Source organism: Thermobia domestica, chromosome 6, assembly GCF_964235325.1.
Source record: "Thermobia domestica chromosome 6, izTheDome1.hap1.1, whole genome shotgun sequence".
In the NCBI taxonomy this organism is placed as follows: Eukaryota; Metazoa; Arthropoda; class Insecta; order Zygentoma; family Lepismatidae; genus Thermobia; species Thermobia domestica.
The window spans coordinates 162,924,115-162,946,355 of NC_137459.1; positions in this window are offsets into that span (position 1 = coordinate 162,924,115).

Here is a 22,241-nt window from a genome sequence, read left to right on the forward strand (position 1 = left end):
TTATATTTTACATATCAAGATCTGACTATGCCTAATATCTATGAAATTCTTTACTCTAAGAGTATCATCGTTTGACAGCAAGTAGTTCACAGTGGGACCAACTACGGGAGTAAATTCAGAAAATGGCCAAAAAGTGGCATACGTATCGTGTTTGGCCATCCTCGTATAAAAATAAACATAGAATTGAAAATGAAAAAAAATCACCAGTGATACATATATGTCTAAAACTATGGTTTTGAGTTTTTCTTTTAGAAAACAGAATGAACAATATAACAAAGTAACACATTTCTAAGCTAAAATTTTGTAGTATTATCTATTTTGTATCTATTTTGTCTGATTTGTATCTATATTAAAAAAGTTATACTCAGGAACGACATTCAGAAAAAAAAAATACTTTTAGATTACAAGAATATTATTTAGCAAATTATGAAATAATGTAATCGCTTATGTATTTAAAATTAAGTATATATGTATGTACTATATATGTATGTATGATCAGAACAAATACGCGCAACTTGTCCTGCTATCTGAGTTGAAAGCTTTAATCACGTCACTAGCAAGAATAATTTTTTGTGTGGCCATGTGACTTACTTCGTACAATTTCACTTTAATTTATGTAATCGTTTTGAATGTGTATTATATATATGTACTTTGGAAACAAGAAGACTGAAATAATATTAAAGTAAGAGATGATCATAGCTTCTTCGTGGCTCGCTTTGACCTCGGTTTAATTTTCTGTGTAAGATCAGATAATTCGGATTCCATATTGAGCTCTAGGTCCACGTCTCATATAGCCTTGGTGCTGAAAGGGGCGTTAAACTTCAGTCCAACCAATAACAGAAGGATAATTAATATTATTACTAGGTATAAAGAAAACAACAATCAATAATAATGTTAACAGCAAAAACAAGAAAAATAGGAGGAACACAACGAAGATCCTTGCGCACAAATTTGACAACGCTACACACTCAGGAGCTGTTTCCTTTACGACACATAAAGGAAAAGCTGACATTTTACGCTTAGGGCCTGACTAACTACGATATCTCGCCTACTCGCTCTACTATATGAGAAATACGTTGGTAAATGTAACGCTTCAAACTAGGCTGCGACAGCCATAAGAGGCTAACAAATCCTATATTTACAATTTGAGAAACATAGCGGGATTCCTAAATACGATTTTGTTTAAATTATGTAAATTGACTTGATCACATTTCCTATTTCTAAGAAAAGTCTAATTGTATACGTATTCTATTAGAAGTAATTTTGGAAATTGTTAGGGGATGTGAAAATAAACTTTTTAATAATCCTTCGGCAAAGTATGAACAAGAATTGTTTTCATATAAACCTTGAAGAAAATTAACTGTGATAGAAGTGAGAGGCCAAGTTACGGAGAGCAAAATTTGAAAGATTGAGTTGTTTTCACAGACTTAGAAAAAGGTTGTAATGTTGAATTCCAGAATCAGTATGTTAAAAAATCGTATGTTCACTCTGTAGATGTCTTTCAGAAGATACCGAGTAAAGCAATTAAAACATTCTTTAAAACTTGTTACATTACGTATCTTTTCTATATATTAAGTTCAAGTTAAAAAAAAAAAAAAAAAAAAAAAAAAAGCAAAAGGTAAAAGTTCTATGTGTGCTCTTTGATCTCGTTTCTCTTGATCTCTTTCAGAAAGTGCCAAATAAGTTCATCAAAACATTCCATTCAAATTTATGACGTTACATGTTTGTTTCTATATATTAAGTTGAAGTCTGAAATGAAGAGAAGTAAATAAATAAACAAAAATCCTATGTGCACTCTGACTCTAAATCTGTTTCAGAAAGTACCAAAAATGTTAAGCAATACATTTCCTTAAAACCTGTTATGTTACATATGTTTTTCTATGTATTAAATTGATGTCTGAAATGAAAAACTAAGTTAAAAAAAAGAAAAAAAAAACTGTATACTCTGTGGATCCCTTTCAGAAAGTACCACATATATTAGTCAGAACATTCCTTTAGGACTTGTAAGACTATGTGTCTTTTCTATGCATTAATTTGAAGTCTGAAACAAAGAACAGAAGTTACAGAAAAAAAAAAAAGAAAAAGTCCTGTGTGTACTCTGACTGTAGATCTCTTTAAGAAAGTACCACATATAATGATCAAAACATTTTGTTAAACCTTGTTACGTTACATACGAAGTTGATGTCTGAAATGAAGAAGAGAAGTAAAATAGAATCATGTGTGTACCCTGACTGTAGGTTTCTTTCAGAAAGTATCAAATACGTTATTTAAAACGTTCCTTTAAGACTTGTTTCATTGCTATATTTTCTATGTATTAATTTAAAATCTGAAATGAAAAAAAAAAAAAAAAAAAAAAAAACGGAGAAAAAACAAAAACTAAAATATGTAAACTTTTACTATTTTATAGTTACTAATTTACAATTTGCAGAAGAAATATTATTATCAGTTTTTTATGATTTGTAATACAGAATTTCATGTTATGTTATGTTTACTATAATTGTCCATATTTGAAGAACAAATTAAATAAATTTTAATAATATTTTTTTTTTAAATGTTATATGTTGATTTGATTGTATCATTGTATCCTGCCAAAAATTTTGTATTCACTTTATAGATTGAAAATTGGCTAATAAATAAATAAATTCCATTATACACATACAATGTCATATATATGTGCCTTTTTTCTTCTTTTTTTCGTCTTGAAAACGTCTATTTGAGTCTACCTGATCAATGAAGAGTGTTCTACTACCAATCTACTGCCACTTTCCTAATTATCCTCTCAAATAACTTACAAGGGATGCTCAAACGCTCAGAATTGCACGAAAATGTGCTTAGAATATAAATCACTCGTCCCAGAAACAGTGGTATGAGCCATTTGCATGCAAAACTGCGCATCTTATCACGAGAGACATTTGAATGGTAACCTTTGCAAGGTCTAAGAGAGGAACTTTGGTAACGTGAAGAAACAAAATATCGATATAATAGGACCAAAAACACACATATTGCAATGTCGGGACCGATTGTTATATTTCTTTCTGCTTAAAATAATCACTCTATCTGAACAGTAAACCTTTTCCACTGTCCTGACAATGTTAGTTCGCTATTCAATCCTCAAAGTGCAGGTGTGGGATTTCAATGAAGTGGTCGAAACAAAGTGGAACAACAAAATACGCATTTGATAAAAGCCACTTTTTCACATTGAATAGCACTTCTGCATCAAACGCCACATTCATGATTTTTTCAAACAATGATATTGGTATGTCAAGATCATAACCTGTTTTCTGCCAAGCATATTGTAGCATAGGCTTGCACTTCGGTGCAGAAAGTTGATTTATAGTACAGAGTGAAGTCTGATGATGAAATGATAATCGCGTAATTTTACTTGTGGTTTTCCACGTTGTAGTCTTACAAAATCAATGATCCTTCTCAGATTTTATAGTGCCTGAAGAAGTACACATTAAGAGGTTGGCAATATTTTGTTATCTTCGGTGACAATATCTTATGATCTTTATGGCCTGACCAGGAATCACACAGCAATTCTCACATCGTTACATCGCATCGTCGTATCGTCATGTACATGTTCACTAAGGACGGTAATTAGAAAACTTTTCATATGCTCGTTCGTCATTTTGCGACTTTTGCTTACCTCCACATGAATATTAAGTGGATATGTTACTTCAAGTTTCTTTTAAATATTTCGGCCAAATATGTCTTGTGCCTCTTGGAAACTGATATAGAGATTATAGCGCCCCATAAGTTTGCTATAGTAGTTGAAATCAGGATTGTAATAGTCTTCGTAAATGTTCTCCAGTATGTAGTCATCAATATCTTGTAATATACTGGCCCTCGGCATTTTGGGTGGAGATTGTTTGTACTCAACTTTCACTTGAAAGTTCCTGTTGCCCTGGAGAAAGTCTTGTACTACTGGACAGATCAACTTCGGGTTGCTCTTGCTATCCTGCTGCTATTCCTATCCTTCAAATCACTAAGCCTATACAGCGTATTTTGATGCATTTCTGCGTCATCCTGATTGTATTTGTGAAGTATTATGCTATATAACATATTCGCGAACTGCATATCCTCGACTCGGATTACGTTTCCATATTCAGCACGTTGCAACTATCCCTCTAACAGTTTGACAACTTTCCTGAGATTAATTCACCTGGTGATATCAATGAACACTTTTTACACTCTAATCCACAAGCGAACACTCCAAAAGAAGGCCTCCTACTGCAGCTACACTATTCATACAACTAGAGTAAGTATTTGTTGGTGCAGGCACAAACATACCACCGTCGAATGACGCTTAGCAGACATAAGCTGCGTTTTGAATGAGAATGACTCATATCACTGTTTTTGGGATTGGCGATTTATAATCTAAGCAGATTTTTGTGCGGTTCTGAGCGTTCGAGGTCACACACATCCCCTGTTGGTAAATATTGTTAAACAAGGGAAGAAGTCCACATAATTTTCACGGAGATATTTGTAAGTCAATAAATAAAGCTTACTCCATTCGTGCTTTATTTTTATTTTTTTATAGAACTAATATTTCAAAGATACCTAACTGCCTTTATCAGCAGACTTGCACTAAGTTAGAGAACATTTGTATAATAGTTTCTTGTTATAATTTTGATTAAATTTAATTTTATAATTTAAGCTTTATAATTTTAATAGCTTTTTTATAATGATTTTTACTGTCGTTAATATGTATTTACTATCGTTTATTCTTTATTTGAGTTATTTTATATTATTATTATTATTATTATTGTAATAAAATGTTCTAAATTTTATTTGTTTACAAGCCTTCCTCACTATTCACGGTGTTAGGTCCTTAGTTTTATTTTCATTCTTTTCTTGAACAACCTTTTATATCCATCCGTAGTTTTGCTAATAACGTACGTTTTCAAACGAAATTTTATGATTCTTTCTAATATTTGTTGTCAATGCTGATATTTATGATTGGTTTAAGTGTATATATATTTTTATGTTCCTCATATCTAATCTCAATTTTATCTTCCATTTGTCCAATGTATGTTACGCCACATTCACATGAGATTAAATAAATATTTGGACTATCAAATTGTTATTGATTTTTCATGGAGCATAGCATATGTCTGATCTTCGAAAATGGCACACAAATTGTTTTAATTTAATATCTATTTAATAAACAACTTTTTTTTTTTTTTTTACATTTGTTACATTTTCTACTTTTACTACATATCAATAAGGCAATTACAAACCGTCAGAAACCTAACAGGGAGCAGAATTCAGAAAGGACTTCGGATGAAGAGAAACATGGATTAACATTCGTGTCCTTCATTCATAATAGTCTAATAAAAATGAGTCGCTTATTAAATAAATATCAAATTAGAATAATTTACATGTCACCTTTGAAGATCAGGCAAATGCAACATCCACGAAAGATCAAGAACAATTAGACAGTCCAAGTATTTATGCAGTCTCATTTGAAATATCTTTAAGTTTTACGTCCCACGATTATGTCCGCTAGACTAATGGAGGCGGTGATGATGAGAAATGAAGGAAATGGTGAAATGAAGAAAGTGGGAGAACCTCCAGGAAATCCCCACACGGTGCTTGTCCACCACGGAGTTCACTTGGTGCGATCTGGGATCGAACCAAAGATCCATCGATACACCAGAAGTGAAAGCTTTACCACTTAGCTACCGAGGCCCCTTCTTCAGTCCCAGTTGAATGTGACCTTATACACTGGACAAACGGGACGTAGAATTAAGATCAGATGTGAGGAACATAAAATATATATACAGTTATATCAATCAGAAAAATCAGCATCGGCAATACGCGCACTAGATGAAAATAGATAAAAATGTTTGGAAACAGGTCAGTTGTTACCAAAACCACAGATGGATATGAAAGGTTGTTGAAGAAATCAGTGAAAGCATGAACAGGGAAGAAGGTTTGAAAATAAGTGAAATATGGAATATTTAATAATAATAATAATAATAATAATAATAATAATAATAATAATAATAATAATAATAATAATAATAATAATAATAATAATAATAATAATAATAATAATAAATCAAAAAGTTGTCCACATTATACATTTAAAGTTTTAAAATTAAACTGACACTTATTATAGATATATGATTGTTAGATATTAATGTTATTTGATTGTTCTTTTAAGCATTTAGTTGATGGATGCAGATGATGGCGTTGCAAAGCTTCGGGTTTTCTTAGCACATCACTGATGTCAGAGATGGGACCTGGAACTTGAGAATCCAGGAATGAGGTCCCAAAATGTTTGGTTTGGGTCTCTTCTATTTGCCTATTAAATATGGAGTTGTTGTACTAGAATGGTGTGGCGTTTGAAAGGTCGGGGTCGTTTGAGCATAGTGATAATGTCAGAAATCGGGCCCTGACCTCGAAGCCTTAGAAGTGGGGTCCCGAAATTTTGGACTCGGGCCCATTCTATTTCTCTTTTAGGCACGGAGTTGTTGGATGCAAATGGTGGCGTTGGAAAGCTCCGTGTCCTCTGAGCGCAGTGATGATGTCAGAAATTGGGACCGTAAGACCTCGAGGTGTTTTGGGCACGGGCACCTTTTATACCCCTATTAAACCTGGAGTTGATGTACGAGGGTGGTGGTGTTGGAAAGGTTCGGGTTGTCCCAGAACATAGGTAATGTCAGAAATCGGGCCCTGGATTCCAAGCCCAGGAAATAGGGTCTTCTCTTCGGCTATTAAAAATGTGTTTTTGGACGCAGGTGGTAACGCTGGAAAGGTTTCGGTCCCTAGAGCACTACAGTGATGACAGAAATTAGGTCCGGGGCACGAAATTTTGGGCAATGTTGTAAATATTTGCTGTGGCTTAATCATAATACCTGATTGCGTGAGATAAAACCATCAATTCAGTTATAAATATGGTTTTATCTTGCGCAATCAGGTATTAAGATTAAGCCACAGCAAATCGACACACACACACACACACACACACAATCGAGGCCAGGACCCGACTTCTGACATCACGACTGTGTTCAAGGGACCAAGATCTTTCCAATACCACAGCCTGCGTCCTACAACTCCATGTTTAATAGGCAAATAGAAGGAACCCGAGCCCAAAACTTCAGAATCCCATATCTGAGGCTTCAGGGCCCGGGCCCGATTTCTGACATAACCGATGTGCTAAGATGACATGGACCTTTCGAACAACACCACCCGCGCCCAAGAACTTTATGTTTAATATTCGAATAGACGGAACCAGAGTCCAAAATTTCAGGACTCCATTTCTGGGTTCTGTTTAATAGGCGTATAGAAGGGGATCTTCTCAAAATTCCGGGACCCCATTTCTGGGCATCGGGTCCTAGGTTCCAGTTTTGACATTACTACTGTCCTCAGGGGACCAAAACCTTTGCAACGCCTCCATCCGCGTCCACCAACTTCATGTCTAACACGGTTTCCTTGACGTAGGAGATCGGCTCCATGCCCTTTTCTGTAATGTGTTGCCATATCATCGAGCCTTTGGTGGTCCTAGCACCTGAAGGAAAATCCAGAGGATAGATGGTTGTTCATCATTTTCGCTTTATATTGGCCTATAGATTTTTTTTTCTTTATTGTGGCGTCACTTTCAGAAAGCACACAATATACAGATGGTGATCAGAAAAATGGAAACACCTGAACGAAATTGCAACTTACCAGATTAATATGGTGTCGGGCCACCTTTCGCCTTCAGAACAGCCTTGATGCGACGTGGGATGGAGGCATAGAGGTCGTGAATGGTAGCAAGTGGAATTTTACACCATTCCGGTGCAGGGCATCGGCCAGTTCTGTGAGAGAGGGTGGAGGTGGAAATCGTCGCCGGAGTCGTGTTTCCAAGACGGACCACAGATGTTCAATTATGTTGAGATCTGGGGATTGGGTGGGTCAGGGGAGTTGTTGAACTTCATCCCGATGTTTCTCAAACCACGCTGCAACAACGCCAACTGTGTGAATGGGTGCATTATCATCCTGGAAGATGGAGTCATTGTCCGGAAACAACATCCGGACTATAGGATGCAAGTGGTTTCCTAAAATTGCGACATAATCGTTGGCAGTGATTCGTCCGCTAAGTGTGACCACAGGACCCAATGAAAACCATGATATGGTGGCCCACAGCATCACCGAGCCGCCGCCATGTTTCACAGTTGGGCGGAGACACTGCAGATCATAAGCTTCTTTGGGCGTTCTCCACACATAAACACGGCCCGTGGTTGGGAATAGGGTGAAGGATGACTTATCCGACCATATCACACGTTTCCAGTCCTCAACGGTCCAAGTTGCATGGTCGCGGCACCATTTGCGGCGTGCGAAAGCGTTATGGTCCTTGATGAGCGTTTTGGCCCGTGCAACACATCCCCTAAGTTCATGTCATGTAATTCACGGCGAAATGTGATTGTCGAAACAGGGTGGGGGAGATGCTGATTGAGTTCCTCCGTCACTTGCTCCGCAGTGGCACGACGGTTCTGCGTGACAATGTGCTTTAATGCGTGACAATGCCCGGCGTGACCTGTCACTCATAATTTTCTTCCGCCCACTGTTCCGCTTCCCCGATGTGGTTTTCCCGTGTGTTGTGTAGGCCGTCATCACCTTCGACACTGTCCCACGCGACACACCTAACATAATAGCCACTGCCGTCACACTCACTCCACTTAACCGCGCACCAACAATTTGCCCTCTTTGAAAATCTGAGGTGTCTCCCATTTTACACTACCTTCGTCTGCTGCAGCCACTGGACACTGCTGTTCCACTGCGCCTGACGTAGTATGGAGAACGACCTAACACACCACCACCAGCGGTCCGGCGCTGCGGGCACCACGACACCACTGCCAACCCATACATCTGACGTGTTGCCAACTACAGGTGTTTCAATTTTTCTGATCACCATCTGTATGTATAGGGCAGACCGTTTATCTTGAAACTCCTTGCTAGTTTTTAAACTACTTAATAATATGTATTTTTCAATAGCACTACGCCAAGTTATAACATATTTTAAACAGTGGCAAAGTGTAATCCCACAAGAGGATAGGCTCGACAAACTAATAACAAATATATAACATTGAATGTATCATAAAACGTTTAAAACTACACTCAGAATTCTGTTTTCCTTAATGAGTTTTAAAAAAGCTATCAAATCTATTTATTTTAAAGAACTTCCTTAGCTGTATTTCTAACACTGTTTAGAGTTGAATTTATATGCATGTATACATAATAGTTTTTGTTGTTGTTTAATTTAACAAGAAATAATGAATATATAAGTAAAAGTAGACGGAAAGTAGTCTATTATTATTATTATTATTATTATTATTATTATTATTATTATTATTATTATTATTATTATTATTATTATTATTATTATTATTATTATTATTATTATTCAACAAATATTTACATGGAGGAAAATACGCAATGCGTATTAATGGAATATTCACATTTAGCTCCACTACAAATATTTTGAAGTGCAGTTCATATTTTATTTTATCTGGGATTTGCAGCGGGGATGAGTTGAATTTCCTCCTCGCTTGCTGTTTTCATTTCCTGCATATTTGAAAATCGAGGGAGAGAAAAAGTAAGTACATTCTTACACTTAACTGTCAAATTTCTTGGATAAGCGTTTGTTACGTGCATCTCCCACTTTAAAGTAAGTACAATACTGCATTTACTAAATACATCACGTGATAATAACTTTACTAGAAATGTAAATACTCAGAAGGAACTTCATTTGAATCAAAGCAAGATATTTAGTATTGTATTCTATGCAGTGATATATCAGGGAGTGGCTTAAGCACTCACCGTAATTTTATCACTTTTTATTGTTTTACATACTGTATATTGCAGAATTTTCACATTTACAGGAATAAAGTTAGCAAAGCCCCTCCCGAAAGAAGCAAAGCCCCCTGAAACAAAATCGTAAATACTCCACTGATTCTATGAAATGGGAGACTCAACTAAAATTACACACAAATATAATTATTTTATCCTGTACTGTAGCGTTTGTAATTGATACATATGTTTAATATATCAGCTGAATAACTCCTGAGAGTACATACCTAAATTAAACAATTTATCACCAATAGAAATACATAATTCTACATAGAAACTTTTTACTCTGTTAAGGAAATCATTTTGTAACATATTAGCATTCAGAGATGCCTTCAACGTTAAAACTAAACTCCCAGAGGCGAGCCTTCTCACCTTCCCAACAATGCGTGCAATCGCAAGCAAAAATAGCTTCGCTTCCTGAGCAGCATAGCTCGTAAACATATTTAGCAAGCTGGTGAGGCTCAGATGGAAGGGATTCCAAGTATTTTCAACCTACTATTTTGTTACCGAAAAAAACTGAAATGTTGAAGTATTGACTTTATTTTATAAGAAACCAAAGATAAAGAAAACGTATGATAGAAAACAGGGTAGGCCCGGCCTCACAGGCTCATAGTACGCTTCGCCATTGATTTTAAATTTACATGTTAAATGAAAACTTGCAGTTTTACATTTGTTATTCAGTGTTCATACTGAGAACGATACAATATCACAAACATCCAAATTTAGGATGCATCTACAACAGTAATAATGCAAGCGAGACGGACAAGGCAATGCAATACATATCCAAACTATATTAGTGTCAAATACTATGACCATGATATGACTTATTTCGAATACCATAAGTAAAAAGTTGCGATGGATTGAAAAGTCTTTATTAAAAAAAAAAAAAAAAAAAACTGTTCAAATAAATATTATATCGAATCACTCATTTGGCTTTCAATAGACGTAAATATCATAATGCTATTTACAGCAAACTGATATCTCAAACCGCTGCGGATTTATATTAATATAGTTTGTAACACTGTTTAAAAATATATAACTGCGACCAAGATAGGTTGCTGTAATGTTGTAGAAGCGAAATAAAGCAACGATTATTATTAAAATTTCCCTCAAATACGTCATTTTAAGAAGTATATCAGTCTCTATGATTTTTATATCTCCGAAGCAGTTTGAGATAAATAGCGTCTTCGAGAAACAATGGTGAGGTCTTGTGGGGTTGATACGCAGGAGTGAGGGTTCAATGTGGTTTAGGTTTAAGTCATTTTTATTTGATTTTGAAAGGAATAGTGTACAATCGAATGGTTTTGACGTGGTAGAAATGTATCCACTTAAAGAAATAAAGAGTTAGAAAAGAGGACAATGGGAGTTTCCTCTAAAGGTGTTAATTTGTATTGAGTGTAAGCTTATCCTTACAAAACTACCACTAATTCGTCTTCACTTCATTTCATTTACTCCCTTTTCTCTTATTTTCCCATTTTACAGATATTTCCGTAATCATTCACTTTCAACATTTACTCAACTCCTGAACCTTAAGAGTAGATACATGTGACGCTAAATGTAAGGTTTTATTTCTTTCCATTTCCACCTTCCTAGATTGTGTTTACATACTTATACAAGTAGAACCAACTGTTTTCTTAAATACACTACTTTGTTTTTGTTCTTAATAATTTGTCAGTGCTCATTCTGGCCCCATACAAGTGCATACTTTGTGAACATAATAGTAATATTACTCTGAACTACAGAATCTACTGTTGGATAGAAAAAAAGTGAGTTGTCAGTGAAGATACTATGCTACGCTCTCTCTTCGGTAAATAGTTTTTTCTTTCTTTCTTTCTTTCTTTTTTTTCTTTTCTTTCTTTTTGAATTTTTTGCCCTGATGTTCGTTTTCACAGCATTTCATATTTCAGTATCTCTGCAATAATTTTGTTTGTATGGAGTTTTTCTTGCTTAGATCACCGTCATCAAATGATATTTAAAGTTAGAACTTAGATAGATGTTATCAACGACTTCCTTTTGATGTTAAACTATGTTATGTGTGGTTACATAATTACGGATATTAAAGTTGATTATAATGTGAACTTGACAAATGATAATACTCATGTACACGACATCACAGCTTAATAAACCGATAATTAGATTTTTTCTATAAAAACATTTTTTCTTTTATCTGTACTTGAATCAGGGTTCCGATACACCAGCTCCCTTTATAAAATTCGTTGCGTCGGTATGACCTAACTCTGAAACATGAATATTCAGATAGAGAATGTACTAGTTCCTCTGATATTTCTTTAATCGCCTTTAATATGTCTTATAGTTTTCGAGGTAGACAGCTTCAAAGTTGCAGTTTCCTCGTTTTCAGCATCTGTAACTTTGAAACAGCGTGGTTTTCGCCCTGTGTTCATATGGGCTTTTTAATTGTCTAGGTGTGAGGATTTCAACAGTAGATTTTGGATACAAAATAAATGAACGCCCTGTATACACCTACACCTAGGTATATACTGGAGATATTGTATTCCAGTTCTCATTTGCAATATAAGTATTTACATTAAGATAGTTAGAGATAATAACACACCGTTACAAATTCAAATTCTTCACTTTAAATGATAAAATCAAAAAGTAGAAGAAATATGAGGTGATAAATCAAATCAAAACCTAAACAATGCTAAGAAATGTTCCTCTGTATATCAATATCTAGCACTACTAACACTCCAAGAATATACGTATATAACCATCGTCATTAAACATGAAAATTAAAATAAATGTTTCAAAAAAGGGACAATGGTAGATAATATGTTAAGGAAAATACTATGTGATTGGCGTTCTTTTTAAACATCTCGTGTATATTGTCAGCTATAAATTGTTGCCTCAGTACTGCCTATACAATTAAACTCCATCAAATTAACTCCAGTACTATACAGTAGTTTATTTACTTTCCTTGAATCAGAATTGATCAATACCTCCTAACGGATAACGCAACACATAGCAGCACTAATGTATTTAATCGTACCGAAATTGAAATTTTACCATTTCTCAGTTATTATCCAAAACACTCTGCTTTGATTGTCATTTTAAAAACAGAATATAACGTTCATTAGCTTAACAAACAGAGTAAATTATTACTACCATATATTTTGTTTCAAATTGATCAATTGCTTTATTACCGTTTCACATCTCAGTGTTTAATTGACACTTTAAAACAGGCACTTCCTTAACCTTATGGTGGGAGCTACGGCACTCATCTTTGCTATCTGTGGTCTCGGGTTGGATCACCAAACAAGTTCGATTCAAAGTCTTATGTTTCGTATAGTTCGCGTCTTACTTTAAGTACATTCTGTTTCTTATATAAGTTTATAAGGTCGTAATGTATTGTCGTATAAGCATATATACAGTGCCGTAACATAGATTAAGCTTATTCCTTATTCTCAGCGGTGGATGGGGCCGCGGTGGCTCAGTGGTAGAACGTTCACCTCTGGTGCTTGGGGTCACGGCTTCTATCCCAATCCCCGCCAAATGAACTTTGTGGTGGACAAACACCGTGTGCGTGGGTTTCCTCGGGGCTCTCCCGTTTCCTCCCACTTTCTTCATTCCACCATTTCATTCATTACTCATCATCACCGTCTCCTTTAGCCTATCCGGCATAACCGTGGAACGTAAAACTCAAAGATTTCATTTCATTTTTCTCAGCGGTGCATGTGATCTTTATTCGAGAAAACTAATCATGCGTTCATTACGCTGAAATTTTACGCTTGAAAATTACTTGCGAAACATGGACATAGAATACATATTATGTAAGTATATAGGTAATTCGAGCTATATGTATCTATTTTCTCTGTCCCGGCAAAACAAGTGATTCTTAACTTTCTAGTTTTCTTTAGTATTAATTTTCGTAGTTTTGCTGCAATATGAAGGATCAAATTTGTTTTTCGCTGTACGAATTTCGTTAAATTTTGTATCTTTTTTACCCTACCTTACCTAGTAAAAGTTATATATATATATATATATATATATATATATATATATATATATATATATATATATATATATATATATATATATACATGAACTTTAGAGGTAGACTATGCTAAGTCATTTTTTGGTCGAAATTGAGTTAAGAATACTTTTTTAATAGACTATGTTCTTTCTAGTGGTGTAACAATGTAAGTCTAAAAGCATCCTATTACTTTGTAACTACTTAGTATAGTTTGAAAACAGTACTATAGATCTTACTTAACTAACTGGTTTTTCGCTTCTCTTGCAAAATTACGAAATTATGACTTGGTTTAGTTTACCTCTGAGATCCAGATATAACAAAATCATAGTCATAATCATAAGCAACCATTGTCAGTCCACTGCTGGATGAAAATCTTTTCAAGTCTTCTCCACAACTATCTATCTTGAGCAATTCTTTTTCAGGTTACTCCCCAGTTGTTCTTGATTTCGTCAAACCTTCTTGCATAAGGACGTTTCCTAGGCTGTTTTTATCTCGTGATACCCTGTCTAGAATTGTTTTTGTTCATCGATCATAATTTCTTGCAATATGTCCAGCACATTTTCCAGCCCATGTTAAAAATTATTCAATTAGTACCAGTCATTAGTCGCCAAATAATTCATTTCTACTGTATATATTTCGCCTACAAATAGTTCAAATCCGCTACTTTTGGAGCACAGACACGCTACTTTTTGATCTTTGAATCTGGCAACACTGACTCAATGATTTAAATCAACACAATGTGAGGACTTCCATTTGGACTAGCGGCTAGCACGCTTAACTTCGGTTCGCGCGGTCCCGAATTCGATTTCCGGTGGGGGTACAGTTGAACGACCGAAGTGGTTCGGTTTCCATTATAATCATTAGCTACACGTCTCCTTTAGACGCCCTAGCATAATCATGGGACGTTAAACTAAAACAAACCAAACAAAAAATCAACACTATGTGTATTACTAACTGTAAGTCATTGAATAATTGCATATAGCTAATGGTATGGATCGAGTTTAGGGTGGTCGGTGGTCAAACTAAAACAAGTGAAATGTAACTAGGATGTATTTAGAACTTCTAATTAAGCATGGTTTTGTGTATATCAGGCCTAAGGCTTAGGTGAACAACTAGTGTTACTGAAATGTTATCAGTTACAATTTGCATTTACATGTATTGCTGGAACGAAAACTTTGACATTAACATTATAAATAGCCCAAAGACTATGAAAAACGTCGTCTTTTGAAACCCTTCATGCACCATAAAAATTACGAGTTATTAAAATATTTTGCAGCTTAGTTACGTTGTTTGCACTATATTTAGAATAATATTTAACAATTTAAGTTGACAACACTGCTTAAAATAATGGAACTGCAACTTGTTTTAATTAAAACAACCAAAAACTATTGTTGTAATGAGATAGAAGCAAACTAAAACAACAATCATTATAAAAACTTAATACAAATGCGTTATTTTAAGCAATAAAACAATCACTATCCATGTGTTTGGTATCTCTGAAACGGTTTGAAATACCAATTCTTGTAAATGACATAATAATCACTTAAGTCTTTTGGAAGCATCTACATGATGATTCATGATATGTCAGCACGTTTTCGAAGTAAAGTCTTTAGAAAAATTAAATTTTTCATTTCTTGTAACTTTGTTCCTTCATTCATTCGAAATACAGTATATTATACCATGATTATAGTACTTGACGCTGGGATACAAATGATGCCCATTGCACCGTCTATGCTATTTGAGTTATTAGAGATCTCCAAAATGTTGATGTTAGTGATACTGTACATATTGTCCTTTGTTACACTGAAAAATATATGTGGTATTGTGGTTTTATTTAATATCTAAATTAGAAATAGCTAATACCTTACATAGTGCAATTTGAGAAAATATAACTTTATTTTGCGTTGGTAACACTGCTTGTTTATATATAGGCGTGGATCCAAGGGAAGGGTTATAGGGGCTATATCCCCCCTTAACGTTCAGGTATACACTGAATAAAATGAGCTTCAATCCTGCTTTACACTGGATAAAGAGGCAAAGTATGGTTTAGCCCCTCCCTTGATCATATCCTGTATCCACGCCTATATATATACAGGGTGGGCCATTTTAATCTTTCCACGGAAATATCTCGTAAACGGTTGAACATAAAAAAACTGAACAAGAACTCAAATAGGAAATACTATGGGACAAATCGAATGGTGATGTCACGGTGTCCCCCAGGGCCGCTCTTCAAGGGCGCCCGGGACCCAACTTTAAAATTTTAAATGGAAACATGGGGCGAGTGACGCCTCGTTCGATAGATCTTTAAAAACTGAAAAGGAATGTGGCCAAAGATTTTTTCATATCGGTCACCGTTTTCAAAATGGCAGCCAAGATAATTATGTTAGGTTACATGTATCAGTTAATTGTCCAGTAGCACTAATATGAAAACGGTTGAACATAAATGAAACCAAACAAAAGCTCAAATAGGAAAGCCATGGGAGCACATCGAATGGTGTTGTCGCTGTATCCCCAAGGGCCGCCCTTCATGGGGGCCCAGGGCCCAACTTTAAAATTTTAAATGGAAACATGCGGCAAGCGATACCTCGTTCGATAGTCCTTCAAACACTAAACAGAGTTGTGACAATTAACAGAACAAAAAGTGAAACAGGAAAATGACATAAAGCACGTCAGATGATGTCGTGGTGACCCCCAGGGCCGCCTTTCATGGGAGCCCAGGGCCCAACTTCAAAATTGTCAATGGAAAAACATAGGTCAAGTGATGTCTCGTTCGATAGATATTTAAAAACTAAAAAGTGTTGTGGTAAAAGATTTTTCATATCGGTTACCGTATTCAAAATGGTAGCCAAGACATGGTGCCTGTATTAGATAAAACGTTCGGTACCACTAATATGAAAACGGTTGGAGATAAATGAATAGGATAAAACTCGTATAGGAAATCGCAAAAGGTATTTATCATTCCAACGGAGAAAATATTATTAAAGTATAAGTGAGATGGTGCTAAAGAGGAAATCTAATTCTTAGAAAATTATCTTTCCGATCTCCCTCCGTAAGTGGGTGAAGCGGAAATGAATGGTAAAATCTCAAATGAGAACCCCACTTTTACTTGCAATAGGTACGGTTTGTCTGAAACACTTGGGTGTACAAGTGACTGGTACTGTAATGAAGTAATGAACCAATATTATGCAGACGACTTTTGAGCAAAACCAACATTTGTATACGCTGTTCTAAAATTGCATTGTTCGACAAATTGATTTCGCATTTCAGTTGATTCATTTTTGCACAAATCATTACCTGCAATCAAAATGGAAAGTAATATTTAACAAGAATTTTACCTACCTTTTTTTAAAGACACCTATCTGTCATAAAATAACATTTCAGATAATTTTGTTGTGTAGATACAATTTGCAAAAACTAAGGTTCTCATTTGCAATTTCACCGTTTCTTCCCGTCCCGCTTCACCCATTTAAGGAGGACGTTAGAACGATGATTTTCTAGGAACTAGATTTCCTCCTTTGCATTATGGCACTTTTACTCTAGGTATCTTCTCCTCTGTAGCAACATATTCGAGTCCTGGAATGATAAATACCCTCTGTGATTTCCTATAGGAGTTTTATTCTGTTCATCCGTTATTATCTTCAAACGTTTTCATATTAGTGGTACTGGACGTTTTTTCTGATACAGGCACCATGTCTTGGCGGCCATTTTGAAAACGGTGACCCATATGAACAATCTTTTGCCACAACGCTGTTTAGTGTATGAAGATCTATCGAACGAGGTATCACTTGACCCATATTTTCGTTTAAAATTTCTAAGTCGGGTCTGGGCCCCCATGAAAGCAGACCCTGGGGGGTACCGCGACAACATCATTCGATTTGTCCCGGGGATTTAATATTTGAATTTTTGTTTGGTTCATTTATGTTCAACTGTCTTCATATTAGTGCTACTGGACTTTCATCTGATGCAGGTAACATATCTTGGGGGCTATTTTAAATACGGCGACCGATATGAAAAATCTTTTGCCACACCGCTTTTTAATTTTTAAAGACCTATCGAACGAGGTGTCACTCGACCCATGTTTCTATTTAAAATTTTAAAGTTGGGGCCCGGGCCCCCTTGAAGAGCGGCCCTGCGGGGAACCATGACTTAGCCATTCGATTTGCCCCATGGTATTTTTTATTTTAGTTTTTATTCAGTTCATTTATGTTCAATCATTTTCGAGATATTTCCGTGGAAACGTTAAAATGGGCCACCCTGTATATATATATATATATATATATATATATATATATATATATATATATAGAGAGAGAGAGAGAGAGAGAGAGAGAGAGAAAGAGAGAGAGTTGAGTTGATTTTAGTTTAACGTCCCGTTCAGCAGCGAGGCTATATGAGACGTGGACCTACGAATTAACGTGGAATCCGAACCACATGAGCTCCCACCAGGAATCGAACCCGGGTCTCTCACGCCAAAGGCGTGTACGCTAACCGCTTAGCCACGAAGGAGCTCGAGAGAGAGAGAGAGAGAGAGATTATATACAACAGCAGTGGATTTTGTTTCGGGAGAGGCTTGAGGAACGGGTAACAAACATTTGTGTTGTACTTGCAATGCAAAAAATGATTACAAATTTATTTCGGGAGGGGCTTGATCCCGATACCTACCCCCTAAATATGCCACTGTGCAGGTACACCAGTCAATCGTTCCCATATTATCTCATACAGCAATGAAACAAATTTTGAATAAAGGCAAAATAACTATCAATATTCGACACGAGACCGAGACTTTCGAGACTGACCATGGTCTCGTCTCGGTCTCGTCTCGATTTATAGAGGTCTGTCTCGGTCTCGGTTTCGTCTCGGTATGTAAAAGTCCGTCTCGATCCCGGTACCATCCCTATTCCTTTAGCTATATGTTTTATATACTTTTTAATTGGGCATTTTAGATGGAACAACGATCAAACTATCAAAGGGAACTATTGAGAATACTTTATTCTGTAATTATTACGATTTTAAGAGTTTTGAAAACGTTTCTGTATAGAAGCGTTGAATTGAGAATACTTCAACTCATTAAGTGTCATGACAAAATCTAAAAAAGAAATACTTCACAGCACAATATGTATAACTAAGAGAAAGATGTTAGATTTCTTTATCCTTTCCTTCTGAAGAATAAGAAGAAAAAAAGGGAGCTAAACACCGTTCCTTAAAGTCTTCAGGGATTGTTATTACGGTGATCAAGACTTAGCCCCCTCCTTCTCCGAAAAATCATGTCTTTTTTTTTCTTTCTCGCTCCCTTGTGGCTCGCGTGCGATTCCACCTGGTGTGATGAATGAGGGAGCTCCAGGAATCAATAGCTCTCGAGAAAGTAGCTTCGGTGTCCACACCAACACCACTGTTCCCCTAACAACAATTCTTGTTCTCGTTAAAGCCAGAATCTATCACCCGTGGAACAAAAACACAGGAGAAAAATCCAAGAATGGTCGTTGGAGAAGAACCAACATATTGGACGTAATCGTACCTCTTAAATTCTCCAGTTCTCTACTTGATTTCTTCTTTCACAAACGGAACGTTTTAAATTCCTTGGTCTTACTGGAGTCAATGTAATTTATTTGTTTATTCTATTGTTGCATCAGAATATCAATAAAATTATGTAGATGGCATTAGTGTAAATTAATTGTGATCAAATTATTGGCGATTGACATCAATTCGGAAAGATGTAAAATGAGAATTTGTTCCATAACCATAAAGACAACTAAACTTATATTTTAGTTGTGCACAATTACTAACTACTAATTAATAATCATTCATATTATAATCATATAATATAATAATTATCTATAGTACTCAATAGTCAATGGAACTAGTTAAAATTTTGTATGAGCTTCTAGAAAAATTAGTCTGTTTCAGTCACAAATTATTATGAAGATATTACTTGTGATGAAACGCTGCAAATGATATAAGATAATTCTGGTTAATTCGATTAGGTTTTAAACAAATACAATATATCTTTCTTATACATTTATTAATTTTAAACTCAACTGGCAACTTGTCTATATTTTGGAAAAAGCAGAAAGGACGTTGAGCTCCACATCACAAATCTGAATTTAATTAGAAACTGTTCCATGAAGAATGAAAAAGAGTTATAATTTGTTCAATTGCGTTATAACGTGTACGAACATACATGGATTGCATATGAATGCTACAGTGTTTGATGCTGATATGAATAGCATATATAAATGCTACAGCGGGAAGTGTAGTAGAACAAGAGGAGAGCTGCACTTCGCAAAACTCTTAAAAAATCTTACTATGGTCCAGGAAACAGGAAACGATCGGACATTTTTCTTCTACACATTAAAGGTATCACTTCAGGAATTGGTCTAATAAAATTGAAAAAGAATATGAGAGGCTGCAAGATTAGACACTTACAAGGAGACTTACGGAAGTGTCACTCACCGATTTGAATGAAACTTTGGAAACTTGTAGAACATCTACACGTATTTATTTGTTTAGGCAATGGTGAAGTTTTAAGGGTGGAAACCACCCTTTGAACGTTAGGAGCGGTCTCTAAGCATAGACCAAAAACAACCATTTAATTTAGAAGAAAACCTACTGCCAGGGGGGGTTTAGGACAGTTGATTCAGAATCTGACGTCAAAATTACAAAATTCAAAATGGCGGATCCAATGTAGTGGTTACAATTACAAAATGTCTTCTGGTTTGAACTTCTCTGCAGTTAGCCAATAACAAGTATAGTTGGCAGAGATTACTGCGAGGAGGCTGCAGAGCAATTTGAAACCCCTTTCTGTACTCATTTCAATGGGATATTTGATTAAAGTGACTCTGCATCTCTCACTATAGCGTTTACAGAGACACAAACAGTAGAAAGTGTGGCACAATAAAAAATCTATGACTCACAGCTACACCATAGCCTTTAATTTCTGAAAATGGTGTTCTGTTATCACCGTTGTTAATTATTTTCCAGGAAAAGAAAGGAACATTTGGCCATATAGTCCAAAACAACCTCTTGAAATCTAAAAATGTCCTTGTGAAAGCATCAAATTCGGGAAAATTAACATCAGGTTTTGTGAAATCATGGTTTCAAGAGGTTTCTTCTTCCAGCATCTAATGCAAAGTCCATTCTGTTATTAGATTCGTGGAGAGGTCACAATTATCAACTTTTCAACCTATTTACGAACAAAAGAATACCTCAAAATAGAAACCATTCGGACCAGCCTCTTGATGTGTTCTTTAGGCAGTGGAAAAACCTCCTGAGACATTTTATTGATATTGTCCTCTACAACTATAACATAAATTTACATCTCCGTAATAATATAATTTAGATCCAAATCACTGATTCATAATCAGTTTTCTTCTCCCAGATTTGCAAATCTTATTAGATATGCGTGATATAAAAACAGTTATTTAAAAGTAGATTGTATTGCATTTTGCGATTTGTCACGGTTATTGCTGTAATAAGGTGAGCTTGGTATAAACAATGTTTATGCATCGTTACGCCATTTTTTTTTTTTTTTTTTTACGAAATATCATTACTGTGAAGTGTTTTCTCAATAAATTCATAATTATAACAATTGAGGATATGTGAAGTTCTGACGTAGCGAGAGGCGAGGGAACTCACTATACATAAGCACCCCGAATAGGGAGAGGTGCACTATAATCAAGCATTCTGTTAAAAGAAAGGGGTTTCAAATCAATAGAAAGGGATTTCAAATCGGTCTGCAACCTTCTTGTAGTAACCCCTGCCAACTCGTATAATTGTTCTTGGCTAACTGCAGAGAATTTCAAACCAGAAGACATTTTGTAATTGTAACCACTACATTGGATCCGCTATTTTGAATTTTGTAATTTTGACGTCTGATTCTGAATCAGCAGTCGTAAAACGCCCCTGGTAGTATGATTTTTTTTCTATATTAAATGGTTGTTTTCTGTCTGTGCTTGAAGACCACCCATACTGTTCAAAGGGTTGTTTCTACCCTTAACTCTTCACCATTGCCAAAACAAAAACAAAAACAAAAAATGCGTGTCGATTAGTTTTCGATGATCTACTAGTATGCAAAGTTTAATTCAAATCGGTGAGTGACACTTCCGTAAGTCTCCTTGTTAGTACAAAGATGGAAAATTATTTATTCACATTAATATGCTTTGCAAGGTTATAAATTACAAATATCAGGATCGTTTCTAAATAGTAACAATTTTTATGATTCTTTTCTTTTTATGCCTTTTTTATGTACAGAGTGCTCGGTAAGTCGAAAAGTCGATAGCAAAAAACCACAATATGATTATAGGATCTATGCAAAGTGCATAATTTATGTATTCTGTAACGGACACAAGTAAATGATGTTATAACGGAAAACTCTCAATTTCTCACTCCACTCGACCTTTACTCGTGGAGAAGATTG